This window comes from Phoxinus phoxinus (genome assembly GCF_949152265.1).
Source record: "Phoxinus phoxinus genome assembly, chromosome: 12".
Taxonomy (NCBI): Eukaryota; Metazoa; Chordata; class Actinopteri; order Cypriniformes; family Leuciscidae; genus Phoxinus; species Phoxinus phoxinus.
The window spans coordinates 29,480,763-29,507,486 of NC_136887.1; the positions used below are offsets into that span (position 1 = coordinate 29,480,763).

Below are 26,724 nucleotides of genomic sequence, written 5' to 3' on the forward strand. Positions count from 1 at the left end.
TGTAAATCAAGTGACTGGTGGAAACATTTTTGAACCCAGAGTTCGGGAACCCCTCTCATGTGCTGTAAAGTCACAGAGACCACCACACACATACATTTCTCTTTACATAAATGTGTCAGTTACTTTATAAAACATTTTAACTTTTATTTAACACTTGCTTATAGGGGGAAAAGTACAAAAATGTTCTAGAAGTTAGGCCTATGTCAAAATATATATATTTTTTTATAACAAAGCACTTCTAAAAAATAAAAAATGTTTAGTTATACATTATGACATTGATTTAATATTTAACTTTGGTAACACGTTATAATAACTGCACACTATTAATCATTAGTTAAGCATTAGTAAACAGTTAATTCGTCATTTATAAAGCATTAATAGACAATAATAAGCAGTTTATAAATACAGTTAAAAATGCATTATTCTTGATTTAAAAGCATATCTATAATGTGTTTAATAATTATATTTTCATATGTTATTAATTATCAATTTATCATTTTTAAATTAAGTACTGCATTATTTACAAACCAGTTATTTAAGAGTTGTCAGTCGTTCATAATATTACTTAGAAAGTGTATCTAAATGATTAATAAACTATTTAAATGTACATTCATACATCTTATTATTCAGACATATAGTAATAGTTACTTAGTGTGTTAGTAAATGCTTTATTAACATGTATTTCTACTGTAATTCATGGTTAATTCAGGTAGTTATAAAGCATTTAGTAGTGGTCAGTTAACTATTTTTGTGAGCTCATCTAAAGTGAGGACTATTTATGCACTGTAAAGCATTTACAAAGGAGATTTAAAGGCTGTTAATAGTTCTATGTTCTGTATCACTGTGTTGTGTTTGTGTCTTTTTTTCTGTTTAGAAGACAAATGAGCCTTTAAATCTCCTTTGTAAATGCTTTACAAGGCATGAATAGTCCTCACTTTAGATGAGCTCACAAAAATAGTTAACTCACCACTACTAAATGCTTTATAACTACCTGCATTAACTACATTTACTTACACTTTCTAAGTTATCTTATGAATCACTGACAACTCTTAAATAACTGGTTTGTAAATAATGCTATACTTTTTTTAGAAATTACAAATAGATATGCTTATAAATCAAGAATAAAACATTTGTAGCTGTATTTATAAACTGCTTTTTAATGTATATTAATGCTTTATAAATGATGAATTAACTGTTTACTAATGATTAACTAATGATTAATAGCGTGCAGTTATTATAAAGTGTTACCTTAACGTTAAATCCAGACTTCACACTCTGCAGGTTATTTTGTGTTTTTACCCATGATGCAAGCCTTTCAAACACTAACAGTAATGACTTACTGTGGTTTTGCTTGGTTGGACTTTTTTACTACGGCTACGGTTAGAAAGTGAAAGAGGGAGCTTAAAAAGACATCATTAAAGTGGACTGTTTTTAAAAGAAAACATAACATTTAATGAATATGCTGTCGCGTCTTTTAAATATTCCTGTTGTAAGAATTTTTATTGCACACAATTAATTAGACCGAAGTTTAAGTCTCTGCGCTGTATTCGAAGAGTCTTTAAAGCACATTTCCTTGCATTTATCTTTAACTGCTGTAAATAATACTATTCTCTCACTAAGTAATAAAACTTCTAAGCACTGTGTTGGTGTAATTTGTCTTTTTAATACTTTTTTGGATGTGTCTTCAGACTAAGAAGTTAAGAAGTCTTTCTGGAGCCAGGTCCTGGGCATGAATCAAGGTGCAACCCATTTCCTTAAAGCAAATCTCATTATCTGTTCCTGGACTCCTAACGCATAGCCAGTTCTGTCCTCACACTCATTAGCATGTATGTTTACTTTGGATAACCATCATTCACATGACTTAGGTTTTTGGACCTTTTTTCTAAACCAGAGCAAAAACATTTCAGGGAAAGTCATCTGCTGTGGTCACTGGAAAATAAACAGAAAGGGCTGATGAGAATGGGAAGTCCTTAACCTTCTTCCAGTTTAAAAATCAGTCAGATTATGTAAGGATCTAATTTTATTTCCTTCCTTTAAGTGAGCTGGAATTATCTAATTATAACATCATATATCAGCATAATTAATCATCGCCATTGTTACAAAAACAATAAATGATGGTCCAGATATGCGGATGTGGGATTAAATGAAACTACAGTAAATCAAAACTGATATATATATGTGCTCACATCACGGATGAGTATAAAAGCTCTAGTGAAGATTCAACCGGCGTGTTTCCAAAACTCCTTAATCATTCTAGAACACGGCTAATTCTTTGTGTTGACAACAGGAAAGCTGAACCCGGGTAATTGTATAATCTTCTAAAATCTGTGAGGACATTTGTTTACATTCCGTTAGTGAGTTCATTTGGCAGCACACACACTAGTCATAGTTTAAGAGGATTAGATTCTTTGTAACAGATTTTAGCCGGATCTCTGACACATCTAGGACAGTTGTATGTGATACAAATGACTTTCTTTTCTTTTTTAATCACTGGCATATGTAAATGTCTTAGACTTTTTCCATTATGGGAGATTTTCATGTATCCAAAATCAACAAATACGTTTTTAAAATGAAATAATGACATTCAATAAATCAAATTACTTAGGAGCCAGCCACACAAAATATGCATCTAATTGCGTCTAAATCATTTAATGTTGTCTAGATCAGGGATTTTCAAACATATTAATAATGGTTGTTAGTGGCGATAAATGGCTTTCTTCACGAGTAAGTCATAATTAAATTAATTATTCAACTGATTCGTTCAAAAGCACTAATTCATTCAGGAACTAAACTGTTATTCATTCAATTGATTCGTTCAACAATTCTTTCAATCATCATTAATCATTTGTATAACCATTTCGTTCTGAAGTGTGCATTCAATGGACACTTTACTATCCCATGAGGCCGTGGGAGAGGATTTGCGAATGAAAGTGAAGCGACGCAACTGACACCGTATAGGTCACATAACAATGACAACATGGCGGATGTAGTACGTCCGAATTTCATTCATGCTACACGTATTCATACAATATAGAACATAGTTTTTTTTAACAGTCGCAAAGTACATTTCAAACCAAATATAGTATGCTACCTGCTGCAGTGTATGCAGCAAGTGACTGTGTTTGAACGAGTCATTTAATCATTTACTCAACTGATGTGTTCAACAACACCGAATCATCCAGTAACTAAACACCACAAACTTTAGCTTTGTGTGGAACTATTTTCTTTGGCGGAGCAAAAGAAGCCATTAAAAATATACGTTATTCATCATTTCCTTCTTTTTTAGTGAACCATTGTATAAATCATACAACCGTGCTGCCTTTTATTATTGATTGCTGTCTATGCACATGGTTTTTCCATAAAAACTGGATGTCAATAGATTAAAATAATCACAGTTCTTTTAATTATTTCTGACCAGTCTTTATAATAAATATAATGTAATTTCAGTATTAAAATGTAAAATTCAGTAAATGTTAACTTTCCAGTTTCTGGGTCACAACCAACCCATACCAAAAAAAAAAAAGCGCTGGGCCTAAAACTAAAAAGTACACACTAATTATGGGACCCCCAGTACAGTGAACATTTGGTCATCGCAAATAAACGCCTTTAATTAACATCCAGATTTATGCCTTTGGAAATGTCCTGCTCCTGCTGTAAAAATAAAACATCAGCAAGGTGTTAAAATGGTTAAATGTTTTCGTAATAATAATTTCAACGTCGATTCATTTGACAGAGGCATTCGTTATGCTTGCAGCTCTCTCTGCACGTTTCCAAGCGACCTGGGAATTGTAATTCAAACATGGCCTTCCTGTGCATTTCTCAGGTTTAAATGAAGGCATGTTTTTCTGTGGTCAGTGAACTCAGTCCCAGAATCTCGCTGTGCTCTGAATGGGAGAGGACGTACGGGGCAGGTTATTGCCGAGCTTTCATGTGTCAGCAATCACGGGGTCGGTGATGTTATTGCGCTGGAGGGAGGTTGGCACGCTGTTACAGAACAAATGGGTTTGGAAAGACGCCCAGTGACACGAAACTTTAAACACATTAAGAAATCTGTGCTTTTCACTTTCCTGTTGTTGAGAAACAGGCTTTATTTCGCCGAATTTCATGCTCAATGTAAAAACTTGTTGATTTTGTGACCACATATACTCCATGTGTTGTTTTGTCAGTTCCTATCTATGAGGGTTTTAGAAGGGGGGCGGAGCAACCTCTCAGCCAATAGATTCCGCAGACCAAATCCTTTAACAAGATCGAGAAAAATGGAAGAGCTTGTGGATTTTATTCTGAATACACTGGTGTCCTATCCAGAATATTTGATTTAAACCAACGCAGAGGAAAAGGTAATTGTCAAAGCATCAATTTATGTTAATTTACTCCATCCCTCTGTTTTTTTTACTGCTCTGTTATTTTATCAGCCTCAGCATTCAGATGTTTCGCCAAACGCCAGCAAGGTGAAAAGAAAAAAACACTTGTCTAATCCTGATGTCAATCTCCCAGTTGACGCTTATGGGATTTCTCCCCAGGATTGTCTAACCCCCATTCAGCGAAAGAACCATTGGACACACTAATTTGTCTCCAGCTCTCCCAATTCAAGCCACGTTCATAGAGTTCCTCCTCCTAGTCCATTATTGACATATTGCCAATCAAACAGACTGACATCAAAGACTCACTCAGGCAGGTTCACGCAAAAGAAATCAACACTGTTACCTTGGGACAACAGTATGGTGTGGAAACCCTGACGTCTGCATCTGCTCTGTTATCGAAAAGATGCTCTTTTCTACACACCTGGGCTCTATGGATCCTCTGGACAAGTACTGCTGAGCGGCTGTTTTTTCCGGTTTTACAGTTCAGGGAAGGTGATATGTTTCTCACAGCAGGATAACGGCCCCTATTGACAGCCGTTCAAAAGTCACATTGTATTCTGACCAGGGTTGTGGAACATTCTGAACTGAAGAATTGGCTGCCTTTTAGTTCATGAATTTGGAATGGCTACAACCCACAGGAAGTAGAACTGGAATGACAGGAAAAATAATTTACTAAACAATTCAGAGACATTCAAAACTGGTAATGCATTCTGGGAAAGTGATATATTGGCCCAAAAAGCCCACAAACCTTCGAGCTTTAAGGTTCTTCGCCTTTTCCCCCAAAAACTTTCAAACAAGGTTAAAAACTACAGTGATACAGATATTATTTTTTTGAATTTATTATTTTTACTTTCTTGCATTCACATTTGAATTGCAATTCTGCATTCTGTTTACTACCTCAATTACTACCACATTTAAAGGTATAGTTCAACCAAATATTTTGTCATTAATTATTCACCGACTCAACGACTCAATGTCGTTCCAAACCCGTAAGACTGTCGTTCATCTTCAGAACACAAATGAAGATCTTTTTTATTAAATCTGAGAACTTTCTGTCCCTACATAGACAACACTTTGACACTTCAAAAAGTTCATATAGAGATCGTAAAACTAATCCATATGAATTGAGCGGTTTACTCCAAATTTTCTAAAGAGACTTGATCGCTTTATATGATAAACAGATTGAATTTAGGCTTTTATTCACATAAAAGGAATACGGGTATGGAACAGCATGAGGATGAGTAATTAATGAAACCATTTTCATTTTGGGGTGAACTAACCCTTTAGATAAAAATCTGAAATGAAAAAAGTACTTTTTTCAAGCAACATATGTATAGCATATTAACATATTATAGGTAGCACTTTACAGTCATGTTCCCCATGTACTTATTATGGTACGTATGTACCAATTGTTATTTTTTCTAGATTTTTTGTAAGTGTAGTAAGCTATAGCCTACTTAAAATAACAATACGTTTGGATCTGTTCAAGATGGTAAGCCACCATGCCAGATTGCACAGTCTCTAGACCATCATGCTCGCATGAACCATTCCAATACAGTTCAGCAGTTTCAGTGCACAGATTTAAAGGCGTGCAGTGAGGGACGAAACTTTATGGAAGTTACAGGCCTGGACGGAGACAAAACCAGAGGCGAAGTGGCCTGCGATGAGAAGACTGCTGGGGGCCGTTCAGGGCAGCGGGACTGCTCCCAGCCGCCCCCAAAATGTAAATGAGGCAGAATGTGGAGGTAGAATGAAAGCATCTCCCCTCTGCTCTGTCCACTAGTAGAGCATACCAGGGGAGAAAGATGAATGCCGTGTCAGCCATTTGCAGATTCACCCTCATGATCAGAGCGAATGCTTCCGAGCCCAGGGGTCTGCATTGAGAGAGAGCGTTAGTTCAATTCAATTCAATTCAAGTTTATTTGTATAGCGCTTTTCACAATACACATTGTTTCAAAGCAGCTTTACAGAAAATGCATTTCAAAAATATACATACAAAAATACAGTTAGTTAATCATGAAATTTAGGGCATAACATATCGCCGGCGTTGGGTCGTCTCTTCACAGGCGTCGAGTCGTCTCATCACAGACGTTGGGGCATCTGAAGTCTCCATGAGAGGCTGGATACATAACTGGAGCTGACGAACTCTATTTGAGTTATCTCGGGACAGGCGTCCCGAGATAACAACAAAAAAGGCAGATGGGAAATAATTAGCGTAGCTGCTGTTCTTAATATGAATGCATTTGATCTGATTTAACTGTAGTATAAAAGGTATGAGATGCATCATGTGAATGCTTGGCTAAAGAGATGCGTCTTTAATCTAGTTTTAAACTGGGAGAGCGAGTCTGAGCCTCGGACAGTATCAGGAAGGCTATTCCAGAGTTTAGGAGCTAGATGTGAAAACGCCCTCCCTCCTTTAGTGGACTTAGATATCCTAGGTACGACCAGAAGCCTCGAATTTAGCGATCTTAAAGAGCGCGATGGAATATATGGCGATAGAAGATCTCTTAAATACACAGGAGCTAAACCATTTAGGGCTTTATAGGTCAGTAACAATACTTTGTAATTGATACGGAACTTAATAGGTAACCAGTGTAGAGATGATAAAATTGGTGTTATATGATCATATTTTCTTGACCTAGTAAGAACTCTAGCAGCTGCATTTTGGACTAACTGTAGCTTGTTTACTGAGGATGCAGGACAACCAGCTAATAAAGCATTACAGTAATCTAGTCTCGAGGTCATGAATGCATGAACTAACTTTTCTGCATCAGAAACTGATAGCATATTACGTAGCTTAGCAATGTTTCTAAGGTGGAAAAAGGCTGTTCTTGTGACATTTGAGATATGATTTTCAAAAGACAAGTTGCGGTCTAGTATAACACCCAGGTCTTTTACTGTAGAGGATAAAGTAACAGGACGTCCATCTAGATTAAGGTTGTATTGTAAGAGGTTTTGTGGGCAGTTTTTTGGACCAATCAGTAATACCTCCGTTTTATCTGAATTTAATAGAAGAAAATTACACGTCATCCAATATTTTATATCTTTAACACACTCTGTCATTTTAGATAATTTAGTGTTATCATCTGGTCGTGATGAAATATATAATTGAGTGTCATCAGCATAACAGTGGAAACTTATTCCATGTTTTCTTATAATATTACCAAGTGGCAGCATATAAATTGAGAATAGCAGGGGGCCTAATACAGATCCCTGCGGCACTCCATAATTTACTGACGTTATCTTTGATTTTTCCCCATTTAAATGGACAAAATGGTAACGGTCTGATAGGTATGATCTAAACCAGCTTAATGCCTGTCCCTGAACACCAGTGTAATTTTGAAGTCGATCTAAGAGTATTTTATGATCTATAGTGTCAAACGCAGCACTAAGATCGAGTAAAACTAGTATTGAGATACAGCCTTGGTCAGAAGCTAAAAGTAAATCATTTGTAATTTTAACCAGCGCAGTTTCTGTGCTATGATGTGGCCTGAATCCTGACTGAAACTTTTCATAGATATCGTTTTCTTGCAAGAAAGAGCACAATTGAGCGGACACAACTTTTTCTAGTATTTTAGACATAAATGGAAGATTTGAGATGGGTCTGTAGTTTGCTAGGTTATTTGGATCTAATTGTGGTTTCTTAATAAGAGGTTTTATAACTGCCAGCTTGAATGTTTTTGGAACATGTCCTAAAGATAGAGACGAGTTAATAATATTGAGAAGAGGCTCTTCCACTACAGGTAACACTTCTTTCAGTAGTTTAGTGGGTATTGGATCTAATAAACATGTTGTTGGTTTAGATGCAGTGATAAGTTTATTTAGCTCTTCCTGTCCTATAGTTGTAAAGCACTGTAGTTGTTCTTGAGGGGCGATAATTGAGGCTGAATCATAAGACGCTGTCAAAGATTGTACATTTACAATTGTGTTTCTGATGCTTTCTATTTTCTCAGTGAAGAAATTCATGAAATCATTACTATTAAAATGTAACGGAATATTTTGTTCAGGTGATGTCTGTTTATTTGTTAATCTAGCCACAGTGTTAAATAAAAACCTTGGATTGTTTTGGTTATTTTCTATTAGTTTGCGTAGATGCTCAGACCTGGCTGCTTTTAGAGCCTTTTTATAACGTGACATACTGTCTTTCCACGCGATTCTAAAGACCTCTAAATTAGTTTGTTTCCATTTGCGCTCTAAGTTACGAGTTTCTCTCTTGATAACATGCGTAGCACTGTTGTACCATGGTGCTTTAGTTTTCTCTCTAACCTTTTTTAATCTAATTGGTGCAACAGTTTCTAATGTACTAGAGAAAATGGTGCTCATACTGCTAGTCATTTCCTCTAGTTCCTCTGTTTGTTTGGGTTCACTGAGGAGCGGAGATAGATCAGGTAAGCTATTCAAGAATCTATCTACAGTGGTTGGAAGGATTGTTCTGCCTGGTCGATAACGTGGCGCAACATGACACATTTCAGCCGTACGTAGTATGCAAGTTACCATGTAATGATCAGTGACATCATCACTTTGCGGTATAATATCTATATCGGTTGGATCGGTTCCATATGATATAATTAAATCTAGAGTATGATTAAGACGATGAGTGGGACCACTAACGTTTTGCTTGACCCCAAAGGAGTTTAATAAATCTGTAAACGCAGCTCCTAACGCATCATTTGTGTTATCAACGTGTATGTTGAAATCTCCAACAATTATTGCCTTATCGGCATTGACCAATAGATCTGAGAGAAAATCTGCAAACTCTTTTAGGAAATCAGCGTAAGGCCCTGGCGGTCTATATACGGTAGCCAAGGCTAGAGATAATAGGGATTTCTTTCTTACATCTAGGAGCGTAACATTTAGAACAAGTACTTCAAACGAATTAAACCTGTGGCCTGTTTTCTGAGTAACATTAAGAATATCTCTATAGATTGTTGCAACACCGCCGCCACGACCAATCAGACGGGGCTCATGCTTATAACCGTATCCTGGTGGAGTGGACTCATTAAGACCGAAATAATCATTTGGTTTAAGCCAGGTTTCAGTAAGGCAGAGTACATCAAAGCTATTATCAGTGACCATTTCATTTACAATAACCGCCTTAGGTGTAAGCGATCTAATGTTTAGAAGACCTAGCTTTAGAAATTGTTTTTGTTCACTAATATTGAGATTTTCTGGTTTAATCACAATTAGATTTTTCTTAGATCCTGCAGTAGATTTATTGTTTGGCCTCACTAAACGAGGAATAGACACAGTTTCTATATAGTGTTCTACACTGGTACTTATATCAATTAATTTGGGACAGCAAAGAATGTGATTTGGACTTTGACTTACTAGTCATATGGTGTGTAACGTCTTGGAGATGTTGTCCGACAGAACAGCCGCTCCGATTCTGCTGGGGTGCAGGCCATCAGCACGGTAGAGCCTAGGTCGCTCCCAAAACAGATTCCAATTATTTACAAAGAGCAGTCTCTGTTCATTACACCATGACATCAACCATTCATTTAGTGCAAACAATCTACTGAACCTTTCTTGTCCTTGTCGGTACGTGGGAAGCGGTCCAGACACGACGATCTTTGCTTCAGGCGATGTTCTGCGTACCGTCTCGATCAGGCTCCTGTAGTCCCTCTTCAGAACCTCCGTCTGCCGCAGCCTGATGTCGTTCACCCCCGCGTGCAGCACGACAGCTCCGACGCGCTCGTCACCGTTCAGGATCTCGGGGACCTGCGCAGCGACATCGAGAACACGAGCACCAGGAAAGCAGTGAGTGCGCACCATACCTTTACCTGAGGTAGCGCGGACATGCCGGACCATGGAACTGCCGATGATCACAGCGTCGTCGCGTTCCGTCTCGCGAAGAGGGGAGAAGCGGTTCCGGGTGGAGATCTCGAAGACCGGGAGGGGCGGAGAGGTCCTTGCTCTGGTCCTGGCTCGTGTCTTCCGCTGTGGCATCATCGTTAGTGTGATATTCAAGTGCAGTGAGATGTCCACAGCCGACCCCTGATCGCCACTGCGGGTGCGTGGTGTTTATTTAAGCTTTCTTGGCATACCGCACTCTCCCGCAAAACACATCTCCTGTGGGTTCACTCTCTCGGCTGCTTGTTTCTGCTGTTCTCTCACACTCAGCATCAGATGGCTCTGTTCAGGTTGACAGCAGCTAGATGGACCTGTGAGAGAAATATGGAAATAAAAGCTCAGTTCCAAATAACCAGTGAACTGCTTTGCACTGCTACTAGGCAGCTGCTTTACAAAAAAAAAATACAAAAAAAAAAAGGTGCTTGATTTGGGGAACACTACATAGGAAGCAACTCCAATTTAGTGAAAACACATTGCCAAGCTAACTACACTATACTTTGCAAACAAATGCATAGCACAATAATAAATAAATGAGTGCAATGATAAAAAACATAAAATATTTAAACAATGTTAATGTATTGATTTTTGGCAAAAATTATCTTACACTGCTGCTGATGTTGGTTATTGCTGCTGCTACAGAGTAACTGTGCGTTCACACTGGACGCGAATAGCGCGTCAAATTCGTGCCTGCCGCGTCTAGTTATACGCTTGATCACTTTGTGTGCATTCGCGCGTCAAGAGCGAAATTGACGCGCGTAAAAACATACATTTGAAGCGGAATTTACGCGTGTCAGAGGCGAAAGTTTCGAAACCCGTTGGCGGCCATCTTTTTGCAAGATGTCTGATGTTGATAGATAATTTAAATAGTTGTAAACTAGCAGCACGGCAGCTTACTAGTGAAATTTGTATATCTTACAACTTACCAGGTTGTACAATCTCCTCACTTATCTTCTTCCAAGCGAGGTCCTTTTTGTTCCTGTCTCTATAAAAGTATGAACTTTGAGTCATATAATTCCGGGTGATCACTCACAGCTAAAATTAGTTTCTCCTCCATTTTGAATGAGTGACTTCGAGCAGGAGTTTGTTATGCTATGTCACGTGAAGCAAGCAGGCTCCTGATTTAACGCGGCGCGAATTGATGCAGAAGTTCAGATTTTTCAACTCGGGCGCCAGACGCTCAATTCGCGCCATTCGCTCGAACTTGACGTGCGAATGAGGCGTATTCGCGTCTACCGCGCCACACTCTACGCCTCATTTGCGCCGCAGGATTTTTTTTACGCGCGTAACGCATCTTTGCATTGACTTAACATTGAAATCACTCGCGACTGACGCGCTATTCGCGTCCGGTGTGAACACACCATAAGTATGGGACTTTCTACTGCCAATACATACACAATATGCTGCTGTGAGCAAGTAAGACATGCTGCTGCCTTACAATAACTTTCATGAATAGCAGATACAGGTGGAGCTGGGGAAGGCGGAGGGTTTCTGAAAGCACACTGCAAACTACTACAACAGACGCTGACCAAGTATTTGAAAGCTGAGCTGCAAGGTCATTGGCTACTGATACAGCAGGAACCAATCAGCTGTGCCCTAGACTAGAGAATGATGTGATTGAAAGCAGATTGAGTTAAGGACCTATCAGTTTTCATGAAAGAACTTTATATTTTAATTAGATCAAAATGTTTTGATACTTTTCAAAATAAGCATTTTTTTTTAATTGACATTGAGTAATTGAGTTTGTTGCAGTGCATTCTGGGATTGCATTCTCAATAAAGCAATTGGAATTCATATCTATTTTACGTTTTGGAAAATCTGTGGCTATAATTCATATGAATTTGAACAATCTTATCCACACATCTTTGCACGATCTGTTTACACCCCACTGACAGTTATGTTTAAGTGTGGACCTTCATGTTTTACTTTCCGAGCAACTCACATCATGAATTCACAAGAAATCGCCACCTCATAAAATATTTCAGTTTTCTAGTGAGATCAGGTTGAATTAATTTCTTAGAATATGACATTCATTCATGTTAGAAGCATGCATATTGATGTTTTAAAATGCTGTCTAAGTAGGCAACTAACTAGGTTTTGGAAAATACCTTAAGTTATTAAAGAGACTGAAACCAGAGAGAGAAAATTTTGAAGTAAATCCCTAAACTTCCCTTAAATCTAGAGCCAAAACATTTCAAATGCGATTATGTTTAAAATAGCTGACAACACTTCACAGAACAAAGAGAAAATTTCCAGTAGGATGTCATTTAGTAGGAATGATGGGAGATATGAGCTTTGTTTCTATGTCATGCTGTAAATACTGGCTGGATTGTGACAAGCCCCTCCACATAGAAAAACAAGGAATGGTGCACATCTGTTTCAGTGGTGACCAAGTTCACATACACTCACAAATCACTCCATGTGACCGTGAGTTCAGAGATAGAAGCAACCTTTGTATTTGTATATAGGCAACACAATGCATGAAAAAGTCTCATGATGCAACAGCCAATACTGACTTTTCTTTACTCATATCTAAGGGTACGTTTACACGACAATGATGTACTAAAAACGGAAAAGTTTTTCCTTTGTGTTTTTACAACGTTGTCAAAATGATCCTTGCTCACACGGACCTGCGGAAACGATTAAAAACGCTGTATCATGCTGCCAATAGGCCAGAAGTTGACAATGTCAATTTGTAAAAAAAACTCCACGCACCCACAGTATAGACTGGCCACGTAATAGGCATGCGCGTGATATCATGTCGTTTTTGTAGTTTACATGGAGACAATAACGGTATTGTTTTCAAAAACTTGTTGGCTACTTTGAAACCCGTTCGTGTTTTCAGACCCCCAAAAATCTGTTGTCATGTAAATGAACAGCCAAACTGCATCAAAGGTTTTCAGTTTTAAGTTGAAAACGTTATTGTGTAAATGGCCCCTAAAAGACTCCATAATCTTCAGTTTAGCAGAGTTCTGCAGAGAAAAGTTTTTAGAAGTCATGTTATTAGAAGATGCAAAAGTCACATCATACATTGCCATACTGTACATTTGGTTTAGACAAACTCTTACACTTAAACCATATATTATGTCAAAGTTCCAGACAACGCTTTTATTTAAGTTTTATTTACTCTACAAAGTCCATTTTTACTATTTGGCCCTGTCAATACAAAACATCTCACACTTGAGAAGAATGCTACACTCTCGACACAAACAAGAACACAAACAGGCTCACAAAACCGCCACAATCCCTCTGCGTTGCTGGTGGAACAATTAGCGACACATTTCCATGGACAGAATATTTACAAGGACTGCCAATTCCCAGGTCCATTTTAGATTCAGCGTCTTTTCCTCCTCAAGGTAACACGGCGCGTTAAAACGAGGAAACAATGATCAAGTGCCCATTGGGTCAGAACCAGATTGAGATGGTGCAGTTCTCCCAAAACTCCTATTAAAATGTCAAACCGCAGAAAAGAGAGAGCACGTCTGCCTCCCTCTTAAACCACAGAGGAGAAATTAAGTGTGGCCTCTTTGCAAGCCATAAATTACAGGTTTTAAACAACAGGGAGTCAAGGAAACTCTCCATCACTGTTGTAATTGCTCCGTGAGTGCCACACTCTTGTAAAGAAATTAACCTCGGTTCTGCAGCAGCGCATGAGAGAAAGAGAAAAAAGACAGAGAGGGAGCGTAAAGAGGAAGAAGGGAATGTCTTAACTCCAATGCCTCGACCTCATAGTCTAAATTGTTTGGACTGAAGGAACCACTTCATAAATATTAGTGTCCATGTTCATGTTTCTCAATGATGCAAGATATTAAACTTTCAGTTTCTCTATGAAAGAGTCAAACCACAAGAGGTGCCTGTGCATTTGTTTATTCTTAAAGAGCTTTGAGTCTCTTTACACCTGTCCAGAGTGCACGATTGCATGGTCATTAAAAAAACACACACAGCTATGCATTCTGATTCATTCTCACACAGCTATGCATTCTGATTCATTCCCATTGAATCACTTTGAGACACTTTTCAGTTTTGATGACGAAGTTGAAAAGTTGAATGGAACTTCTTTGAGTATTTCTAGGTTCATGTGTGCTGCACTCAGGCTCTTGCTGCTCATGCTGACAACAGATGTGTCAGAGATTTCCTGGGGATCCATGGCACCACAGTTGGGGTCCAACCAGAATAACATCCACTGGAACATGTTTCCTCTGGTCCACAGCCGAGAGTCACCTTTTCTCATGTCAGAAGCCTCGATCCATGTAACTAACAGGAACTGACAACACAAAAAGATGTCTATCATCTATCTAAGTCTCTCGGGAGGAAAAGATATCTGATTTGATACCACTTCCACAGTGACCAGAGAGTAAATGTTAATAATAGCTTTTAAAAAATTCACTGAAAAATTCAGATTACAAAAACTGAGAGAATGGCTGATTTGGAATATTAATCAAATTAACATTCTAAAATTGCTCCTCCTCCTCATCATCACATATGCACTATGCCAAAGCAGTGCATTTAAAATGTTACGTAATTATGATGTTTTATTAGGGCTGTCAATGTAATGTAATAGTTGAAAAATTCACTAGCTATATAAAGACAAGTTCTTGTTACCAAAAAAAAAAAAAAAAAAGTTTGAATATGCTACAAAAAACATGGACTGCCAAGCCAATATTCACCAACATCTTGGCTAAGATCTGTCACGGTCTGACAAAAAAGACGGTTGATGTCACTGGCTTTTACACAAAATCTCACCCGGGTCACATTGTACATGTGTCGTAAAGGACAGAAAAAAAGAAAAAAAAACATCACACAGTGTGTATCAGGCTTAAGTATATCTCAGACAGATCGACAACCTGTCTGAAAAATGGACTTATGTTCAAAAATATGAAAAAATATACATATATACATACTGTATATGACATCATATGCCACTTTATTGCTTTCCAATACTTTCATCAGCCATCATTACTTTCTTGAAGTATCTTAATTTGTGACTTTTCTCAGACGATATTGATATTGGATTAATTACTCAGCATATAATTTGAATTAATTTGATTAAAAAATCTGTATTTACTTATTTATTAAAAATTATTGCACTGTTCATTTTACATTAGTTCAATTATGAACTGTAACAAAAAATGTAAACCTTTCTGCAATTCACAGCTTAACACTGGTTTAAAAAATATATTAGACAAATAACAAAAAGTGACTAAAATGCTATGCCAGTAACATATAAAATTATTTTTAGAATAATTTCTTCTCTACACCAGTCTGCATGTGAGGACAATCAGCATGTACTATGGCAGCTGCGCTGTAAGATCTACTGTATTAGCACATAAATATTAAAATGTCTCATGCTCTCTGCTCTACACTGGGTCTCTGTAGAGTTTCGCAGGACTCTGTTGTAAGAATTTCAGACACCGCAGGGACAAATCAGCTTTAACACTCCACCAAAGTCAAGCGAAACACTGACCCAAACACACACACACACACCATCAAGCACTCTCTATCTGTCTCACACACACGCTCACAAATTATGCAGGAGCACCATGAGATATAGAGACAGCGAGACCTGTGAAAGAAGTGCGAAGGGGTCCTTTAATACAAGCTCTGAGGGACTCTAGCCTGTCTGCTACAGGTATCATGAAAAATCAGAGAGAGAAAAACAATCTGAGGGAGAGGAAACGAGACATGGAGAGAAATCAAAGCCACCTAATGTATGTGGCGGCTGCATTCAAGGTGTGTGTGAGAATTACATTTTCACTTGTATTTCCTAATACTATGAATACTTTAAATCCTTCTGTTAAAAGGATTAAATAATACATTTACAGAAGTTACTTATTAGATCAGTGTATTAAAAATAAAAATGCATAATATTAGATTATTATATTAAAAATGAAAATGCATAACAATATTTTAGATTTTAATGCATTTATTTTCCAAGTATTGTAACACCAACATTCAGTGGCCCCCTAGCCTTATATCAACACAAACTTAATATCTACTTTTTGCCAGCTCACCCCAATGTCCCAATTTATGGCAATTGTAGGTTGCATGCAAGCAATATAGCATTTTTAGCCCCACAGATACAAAGATCTGCATGATATTCGTGTCTCATTTATTCCAAGATAAAAATAAAAGTGATAGAAAAAAAATGTCCTCTTCAAAAACGCAGCAATTAGCAGCTCTTTGCAAGAGCAAGACCAACAAATAAACAAATAGTGTTTGAGTGACGGCGGACACAGATCTTTTGTATTTTTTTTTCTTTTTGTGGATGTTCTTTCCTTTGTTTGTATGGTGTTCATAGACAGGGAGTTTGGAGAAACATGGAGTGGTGTAAACAGTCCTCTTTCTCTCCTCTTCATCTCGTGAGAGGTGAGAATCCTGTTTCAGCAGTCTCAGCGTACGGCGTCAGAAGCGCCATCGCCCATTAATTACGATCTCCGTGCCAGACATGTGTTAGAGTGGAGAGAGAAAAATAATTACCTCCACACACACTTCTCACCGGATACAAAGACACAGATACAGTTTCTCCTCAGCGGTAAAACTGTTAACAAATGATAAGGCCTCTGAACTGCAGAAATTCGAGTCTCAAAATATTTGTTTTTGAATATATTCAAAATACCATATTTATTATGGTTTAGAAATTCATTCTTGTGTAAAATGTTGGATCAAATTGAATGTGATAATTTATGCATATGGATTTATACATGATTTGCACAAAAATTTAACATGCTCATGTCTCACTTTCTCCTAACCCAGTTTAGTCATCCAGAGCTTGATTTCCTCAGTTTGGCTCTGTTTGACTAAACAATGGAATACAGGGTGAGTCAGACTATTAGAATTTAAGATATTTTTAGACAAAATTGGATTAAGAATGCATGCAATGCAAGAAAGAATAAGAAAATTAACTATCCGCTAATCTCTGAATCAAACATAAACAGCCCCGGGGTCACGGTCTGGCTGGTTAGTGTGATCTTGTTAGCTCATGCTGGTAGATGTCAGCAACTAAAGCCTCATAAGAAAAAACATCTTTCTTTATTCACATGTTTCTGACAAAAATCTAATGTTTAGCAATCGAGATGTATATGATAAAAACAAAACATGTAGGCCTATAACACCCCAGTTATAGGCCTTGCATGTTAGCTATATATTAAATAGGAAGTATTCAGTCGTAAGCTGTTTTTTTTTTTGCAATTGCATTTGGTAACATTAGTGGCACATAAACTACACTTCACTTTGAAATGTTGACATTAAAGTGAAAATATAAATGTTTTGAACTGCTAACTTGACAAGATAAGATCGTGAAGTGAATCATCCCAAGAACAGATACATTTTCCCAGACTTTGTGATGTTGTGAAAGACATGAATTGAAACCGGAGATCTGCCATTAGTGGTCTCCAGTGCCGTCCCAGAGAGATGAAGAAACCTCAGCGTGGAGTCTGACATCAGTTTGTGCGGGACGGGGTGATGTCAGCGCAACACACAGCTGAGCTCACACCACACCGGGGGTGAAAGAGAGACTCACATGTAGGGCTTGAATGGAGCGCTTTTCCCTGCGTCCTCAGTGACGTGTGTAAGAAAAGCTGTGAGGGGGCAATTCTTTAATACATGTGGTCTGCCCTTCTGATCTAAAGCCTGTTCTTCTGTTTGATGCACATGTGTCATAGCTCCAGCATGGGTCTGCGCTGGTCACAGCAGGGCTTTAGGATTACGCCTCGCTTGTGTGTGCGCCTGTGTAAAGGTTACAACGCAAGTCCTGTCTTTCTCTCAGACGCACGGCCCTGTACGGCACCGCGAGTGTCGCTAAATGTCAGCTCGTCCATATGGCCCCCTGGCCGGCAGATGCCACTTCATAAACCGACCAATCACGTCGTGGCATGGGCAGGGTCTCCGGGGGCTCCGTCGTCACGGTAGCAAGCCAGTTACACCCACACACACATGCCACCCCGCAGCAAGCCCTCACTACAGGGCCGAGCGCTGGACACCTGCTCAGGAGAGAGAGAGAGAGAGGGCACATCTGCTCCTGTGGGCACCTCAGACCTGCAGCCTGCAGTCCTGTACAGCTCTGATTAATGAGGCAGAGCGAAGGTGAGGGGCCCCAAACAACAGGGGCACCACAGCACACACTCACTGCACCGGCTGCGGGATTTATCCACACAGAGAGTGAACATGGTGATATAATACCATCAAAATATAAAAATAGAATTGTCTTGGTATACAAGTTTTATCGTTTTACATGTATAGATGAATAGAATAGAATAGAATTTATATAATATCATATTATATCATATCATATATAAATCTAGAAAGTGAATATTTCATTGCAAAATATAAGAATCAATTTTTCTTGCATTCTGTTTATTAATTTTACAGTATAGTTAATTACAAAATAATTAAATTCACTTTTCTTTTCTTTTTTGTAAACAACACACACTCTCCTTAAAGTCAATATTTAATTAAAATGGACACTAAATACATGTTTCTGGTTTTATTGTGCATGATTCATCTATCCAAACAGTGTTTTTGCACATTTGAAGGGCACTCCGGGTTTAGCTGTGTCGTGGTAACATTCCACGTGAATCTACTGAGGAAATTACGTCTTCTTTCATTGCTCCCGTCACCAAGTGCATTCCACATGGCTTTATGACACACAAGTGCTCTCTGCAAAATCCCCACTTCCCTGCGGAGTGAGCATAGGGCATAGGGATGCTTACTTCCGATTTGCCCCATGTTATAAATAAATAAAAACATTTTTAAAAACACTTTCTTTTTTTGGCTGATGTCATCAATCCCTCTACTACATCATTTCAAACCCTCCTCTCCAACAACCTGTCATTTCTGGATCCAATCAATTCCCAGTAGATAAAACGTTCCGCCCTAGTTTTTGTTTTTATTTGATATCCTGTTCCACTTGGAAGTATGTCATGTTACATAAGTAACATGAGTTAAAGATGTAATTTCATGTAGACTTTAAACACAACTACATAATTAAAGGCTCTGTTAATAACAAGAGCATATTTTATTATTTTTCATTTCATAATTTTTCTCTATCTATCTATCTATCTATCTATCTATCTATCTATCTATCTATCTATCTATCTATCTATCTATCTATCTATCTATCTATCTATCTATCTATCTATCTATCTATCTATCTATCTATCTATCTATCTATCTATCTATCTATCTATCTCTTATCATAATCATTGCCTGGGCGTGCACCAAACTAAATGTTTGCAAGCACACTGCTACTAAATGGTTACATAAATGTATTTTGTTTAAGTAAGTGTGTGTTTGTGTGTTTGTGTCTGTATGCGTGTGTGTCTTCATGTCAGGGGAAGTGGCCTTGCATTAACCCCTTAGCAAGGGGTCACAGGTCAGCAGGGGGAGATTGAAAAACACTTCCACCTCCAGGCTGTGCTGGGGAACGTTTAGAGCGCGCGGCAGTGTTATGTTAAAATGGGTATGTGGGAAAAGGTCAGCTGGTCAAAACTATCAGAACAAGCAGTCCAGGCAATGCAAACCTAAAAAATAAAATCACCTCCCTTTCCTGTATTATAACAGCCTCAGATTTCACATAATATCCAATGTCTTTCTTTTTAAACAACCCAGCCATTCATCAATGCCAGTTTCAGTTTATCCACAATAAAAATGTATGAATATATATAGAAAAACAGGTTGTGGGTTGTGGTGTTTTCGCTGACGCACACAAGAATATACTGCAGCAAGGAAGACCGAACTTCAGTCTTAGAGGAGTTATGGGAGTTATCACTTTTTTTCTTTGTATTGCACAGTTTCTAAATGTCAATTTGATATTTTTGAAATGTTCTCCTTTACTACTAAAATTAAATCATGCACATTCCATGCAACTACAGTGATGCTTAGTAAATTCAGTGCAGTGTTAACAGTTTACTTTTTTTTTTTTTTTTACAATATATATATATGTATATACCACATTTTTCATCCCTTAATCCTATACCTACCTAAACTTAACAACTACATTACTATCTATTTATAAGCCATAATTAGGAGTTTATTGAGGCAAAAGTCATAATAGTTAGTTAGTGAGAATATGACCCTAATCTAAAGTGTAAATATATATAGCCTATCAATAATAATAATAATAATAATAAATTGTATATATAACAATTTCAATATATCCAGTTCATGTTATTATTTTGATTAATTATTACATTATACATTAATTATTTCATAATTAACTAAACTAAACAAAATAAGTTTAAATTGCCTGGGCTGCTTGTTCTTGTTATTCTTTACCAGTCAACAAAATCTACCTACTGTAGTAAATAAGAGAGAGATTGAAAACCAAAATTCATCAGAAATATCTTTCAGGCTGTTGATACAACATGCTTGATTGCATCTATCGAACTCTTCATTACGTAAGACTTCTGAGATACTTCGACCACTTTTTTCTCGTCTTTCTAACCGAGCACAACAGAGACACGATGTCCCCATGGCCCCCTGCCTCCAGGGCCCCCGCCCCAAACACAGCATTTTATATGTAAATGAATACCTTTTCCTAAAAAGCTCCACTTTGAGCGTAAAAGATTGGTCTCTTTTGATCCACTATTGCAGGATTATTCATTCTAACTGCCTGCCAGGGTTCCAGATATTTGCCCATATCACAGGAGACTGTACTGTGTACTGGGGCAAATCCACAGCGGTGGGACATGGAAGCGTAGTCCTCCATGACAAATTAAAGGACAATAAAGTGAGAGTTATTAGAAAGACAAAAGATCTGAAGGAGTTTCAAAGTTTCTTAAGAATATTCCCCAGTCTCCGTCCTTGAAGATGGAAAACTTCTACCTAATTAAAGTTTAATGAATCATTTTTGATGGTGCACTCACAAATTAAGTTGTGTACTGGAGCAGTAACATGTCTAGTTAACACCACAAAGCAACAGCGACGCTAATGAAATTTGAACCAGAACATTCAGACTAGGTATATATTTTTGGGCACATTAAATGATAAATATATCAAATGTATGTTTTAAACTGAAAATGATATACAGTATGCCGCTCAGATTATCAATCAAATATCCCAGTTTTTACGGACATCTCACCATCAAAAAGCATGATAAAGTCTCCATGCTTTGCTTCAACGGTGGTCCAAGTGTTCATACCTTTGTGACAGGTTCTCTTGCGAGGTCAGGATTTCAATAATTCATTAACACTCTGCAGCAGGAAAGAGATAGCCGTGCTGACAAAAAGGAGATTACTTTGTGGTCTGGAAAAGTCCCAAGCATGCCTAGAAAATATTGGGAAAATTGAAAGCAAATAATTTTGTCGCTCAAAAGGTAACATTAAGATGATATTAATTGTAATAAATTGCCCTTAGCAGCTGCTGCTGAAACATGTATTTCTGCAAGGCTCGTTTCGATTTCATATTTCACCCGCATCTCTGAAATCACAACCAGATGTTGTCATCGGCTCCCCTTCCTGTTTCCTCTGCCCAATTCCCACCAAGCGCTGGAACGTGACACTTACCCTGGAAAATACAATAAAACAGAAAAGTAATGTACAGCTATTTCCTTTCATAAATTCTTTGGCCCTCTTGCCATGCTAGTACAAGTCTCATGTACATATATTTTAATGGAAAGTAAAGCAGTGGATGACTGTAAATCGGAGGCTGACAGCTACCACTGGGCTTTCACGCTGTACCTGGGCGGCAGTGATTTATGAGGGGCCGTCGTGCTCGTGCGTGTAATTCCTCCTCCCTGCCTGTCGGCGGACCACATCCCTCAGCCAAGATAGATGTGGGCTTTGCATCATTGCGTTTGCCTCAGATCCATCAATCCTCTTAATAAACCAGTGGATTACCTGTTGACAAACCCATCAGCCCTCATTTCAGCCTTCGATCACAGCTGGAAACGCCGGAGGAAGGAGTTGGAATGCATTTTTAAATCTCCCTAATTGTTGGAAAGAGGTTCAAACTGACCCAGTTTGTGCTTGACGCACCTCGGCTAATTTTGACCAAAATATATTGTGGGCTAAGTGCCGCCTCAGTGGCCGGCAATCATTTTTTATGTGCATTTTCCCTTCTTTTCCATTCGCTAAACACCGAGAGAGCACATGATTTAGCAGCGTTAAACGTCGTTCAATGGCTTCTTGGATTGTAATTTCGTATAAAGTTCATGTGTTCCTCAAGCGTTTGGACTCAAGCAGCCATTACAGCATTTGACCCCTCATAAATGCACACCTCTTCAAACAGCGCTGCGGAACATGACATCATTTCCCTGTTTGGAGATCAGAAATCTGTGAGGCAGGATTGCTCCCCAGCGTCGAGCGGGCTCTGCTCCTTTTTGCGCTCTGAGCTAATTGTGTCTCTTGTCTGTGAAGTTGCTTGTGGTTTCAAAGTCAGTTTAAAGTTCCCTAGCAGATCCCACTCGACCCAGCGGAGGCAGAGGACAGCGAGCGGGGTGGGAGGTGGGCTATAGATGTTTGATGTAAAGGTGTTAAAGAGCTCACAGGGATGTAGAATAGGCAGGGCCGAGTCAAAAAACGTGTTTTGCTGTGTAATTAGTTTTTTTTTTTTTTTTTTTTTTTGAGAGAGAGAGGTACATTTGATCCAAATCAGTTTTTGAACAGAAGGCTTCCCTTTTTCCACTAACATGTTGCTGCTGATGCTCAGCTGGAGGACCTGTTGAACTCTTTGATTGACATAAATGACTGTTACTATAACCAGTTCACAAAACTTCCCAACATTGTTTTTTAAGACAATGTTTTAGACCATTATTTTCATAAGAAACTAATTCTAACTCAAAACTAGATTTTCTGTGGCAAAAAGATGCTCCGACACCAACAGCAGTCAATGAAAAAGGGGCTTGGGTGAAAAGAGCAGAAAGAAAAAAAAGTTCTGTGCAGGTCCGGGTTTAGCTGAACCCCCGTACGACCACCTGCAGTCTTAAATTGGGCAATTAGAACAGCAGAGTGTTTTCTTAGTGGGTAATGCTTGGTAATGAGTTCAACAGTGCAAATCCGCGGAGAGCACACCCCTCCGGCTCACACCCCCACCCCAAAACAGGGGAAAACACGCAGCTCTCTACACCTCTCTATCAATCACCTCGTCCTGTCACTGTCTAATCTCTCCTGCTCCCCGGCTCCATCATCCCTCTCTCCTTCTACATTCCTTCATTTCATTGACCGGATCCCTAAAGCTGAAAGCAGGTTCGGTAACACACACACCCTCCCTCCCACCTCTTCTAATTAAGATTTCTCTCACCCCCTCTAACTTTCTTTTTTTTTCTTCTTCTGCTGTTCTCCCCATCTCCCTTCCCAACCCTAGGCCCTCAACACAAGCTGAAAATGTCTGTGGCTGACAAGAAATCAATGGCATCTGGGCGTGGGGCTCAGGTATTGGATTTCAGGTGGGCCCAGAGGTGCCCGAGCGCAGGCCTGCGAGCCCCGCAACACTGTCCACGGCCGTTAGCCTTCCGCGCCGGAGATGCAGAGTCTTCTGCTGCCGGATAAAAATGTCAAGCGCTAATAGGTTCCATTGTGATTAGCCGAGATCGAGTTCGCAAATCCTCAGCAGAAAATGTGTTCGAAACAATCTTTACAAGGTCTTACGGCCCCCCAACCACCAACAGCACCTCCATCTCTCCATCCTTGCTCTTCCGAGAATCCGCTGAGCCTCTCGGCACCAGGATGATTGTGGTTAATAAATAAATAAACGATGGACGGGAAAAAAAAATCAATTAAAAAAGACAGTTCGAGTGACAAGAGATGAACGAAAGACGCAGGAATATGCATGAGGAGAGAAAGATGCTGGTTACCCGAGGATGCGCCCATCTGCATCTCTCTCCAGCCTCGGTCTCACTGCAGGCGATGAGAGCGAGTTACACACTCGCATTCTTCAGCTTCTCTTTCATCTGTCCCGATGCCTACCTCCACTTCAGCCGCCCGACCATCACAAGGAATACAATCAGCTTTTCATGAACATCTGTTCAAGCGCCCTTGTCTACAGTCTGCCGTACACATGAGTCGCTCTCCAAAGGAAAATGAGCTTGAGATTTGGGTGAAATGTTGCATTTTGCAGTAATGCATCCACAATTATTCTGAGATCCTGAAAGCTAAAAACTGACAAGGTAAAGAAACAGTTTGAAATATGTCAGAAGATAGATAGATAGATAGATAGATAGATAGATAGATAGATAGATAGATAGATAGATAGATAGATAGATAGATAGATAGATAGATAGATAGATAGATAGATAGATAGATAGATAGATAGATAGATAGATAGATAGATAGATAGATACGGTGAAACATAATTTACATTTAGAAAAATAAATAAATATAGGGAGAAGAATACATTGCAAATGGTTCACAAAAAAGTTGTGTAGCTAAAAACTTTTTAAATGTGGTATTTTTTGGGGCTAAAATTATACCTGCAGTGCTTGTTTTATTGATTCATATACTGAAGTGAGACATCCTTATAATTATTTTCAGAAAAAAATGGGTTTTAATATTTGATTAAAATTCCAATTATTTATTTATAGTAGCTTATTATCTAAGTGATCCTATTAAAAATGGCCTGCCACACTCTGCAAAATCAATAGACATTTTTTAGATTCAGATATTTCAATGTATTTTGGACGGTAATATTTAATATTCATGCATCGGTTAATGAATCATTGGTGCATTCAAGTACTATTAGACCCCTAATTACTGTTTCATGGGATATACAAAACCTGCAACAAGTATAATTGCTTGCTAATGATTTATATCATAATAGCATGGAGTGAGCCCCTTGATCATGCAGTTATTAGTTTAATGTAAAGGTAATAAAGAGGCCGGGTATTAAATTGAACTAAGTTATTAAACAGCCGGCCCTTGTGTGTGCAACTGTCACTTAAAATTATTTGTGCTTTCTTAAACACTTCCTGTTCCCCCTTTAAAGCCCAAAAGTCCTCTCAGTTCCTGCCCGACCCATATCAGCCCACAGTGGACAGTGTAAAGGCTTCTTATTACAGTGGATGGGATGATTTGGAAACATGTTAACGGTCGTGCAGTTGGGACTGGCAGGAACATCAGTGTTTATGTCAGTGTTGCCGAGGGTGGAGAACGCAGATGATGGTGAGTGTGTGTGTGTGTGTGTGTGTGTGTGTGTGTGTGTGTGTGTGTGTGTGTGTGTGTGTGTGTGTGTGTGTGTGTGAAGTTGAATGTTCAGCAGGGAACGAGAGAGTTTCAGAAGGCTTGAAAAGCTCATTAAAGCTGAGTAGTACTGGATCGACTGTACAGTGTTCTGTTAATGCAAACGCCACCGGGCCGGGCAACAAGCTACTACCGCCACAACATCCACACACACATTCAGCATTTAAAGAGATTGATCAAAATAAATGCTGATAGATATATTGATGTGTGTGCATATATATTAGAGCTACCAAAATTTCCAAATAATATTATATTTACAAAATGTATTTAGTTATTTATAAAACAAAGTAATAATAAATCTGAATATTATTAAATTAATATTTGAAAAATGACTAATACTACATGTAAAACTAAAATGATAAAATCAGTGAAAATTACATTTGAATTATAAACACAATTTTACTTAAGCAGTCTGAAAACATGGAGCAAAATGACCTACAATAATTATTTATGAAATACATTTCTGTATTCTTATTCACATTTTTTTATGTACTTAGACTGAACGTACAGAACATTAATTCTGTAATGCATATACACTGCATCTTGTTCTGTATGGTTTTAAAAAATATGAAGATTGTCCCTTACACTTTCTCATATAATAATGAGAAACAACTCGTATCGTAACACCTCATCTGTATGTCTGCCGTAACGTTCTCCCAAAATCAAATCACTCTGAATAACTTTTACAGCAAATTGCAAAATCAGGGAGCTTCAATTAATGTCGGGAGCTGCGGCGAACCCTGAATAGCATTTTCATCTTTACACTCACCTCTCGACCTCCGCCGGCATCCTTTCTGTAATCACCCGTTTCCTTTAACGGCAGCCCACCATCCTTCCCAAGCTGCTCTGCTTCTAATGAATTTCCTGTCATGTAGCCTCAAAAATGTCAACACTCAATCACACAGTAATTGAATCCTAAACCTGTCCAAATTTCTTTCTCTCTCTCTCTTTTTTTTATCAGCCCCTGCCATTAGTACATTCTTTTGTTTGCAGCCTTGGAACTTTAAGCCATTCTTTATTGTTCATAGGTTTCGTAATGTATCCAACATCTGTGCGGGGAAGACGGGGGCCGTGAGTAAAGCGAAACCATGTAAAAGTTGTTGAACATCCAGAGCTCGTTTCTACGAGGGGGCCATTTTGGACTTATCATATAGCACTGACAACTCCCAGAGCGATTGGCCCGTACAGAGAGGTCTGAGAGAGGGCAAGGAAGAGCTGAGCTTTTATAGATTCACACACAACATGCTACAAAAAACGAAACATGGTCCAAATGATCACATCATCTGGAAATGTGAGGAATCATGCAGGAACGTATTCATTCTGAGTAATGGCATGGCATTACATTA

At 38.5% G+C, this 26,724-nt stretch overlaps 1 long non-coding RNA gene across 1 annotated transcript; it reads right to left on the reverse strand.

Annotated features, from left to right (window-relative positions):
• Positions 1 to 5,362: 5,362 nt before the first annotated feature.
• LOC307008147 lies at positions 5,363 to 26,230 on the reverse strand. The gene is made up of 3 exons (XR_013799763.1): positions 26,148 to 26,230; positions 10,406 to 10,522; positions 5,363 to 6,235 (listed from the first exon to the last, which is right to left on the reverse strand). It is a non-coding gene; the product is annotated as an uncharacterized lncRNA (long non-coding RNA).
• Between the last annotated feature and the right edge of the window lie 494 nt (positions 26,231 to 26,724).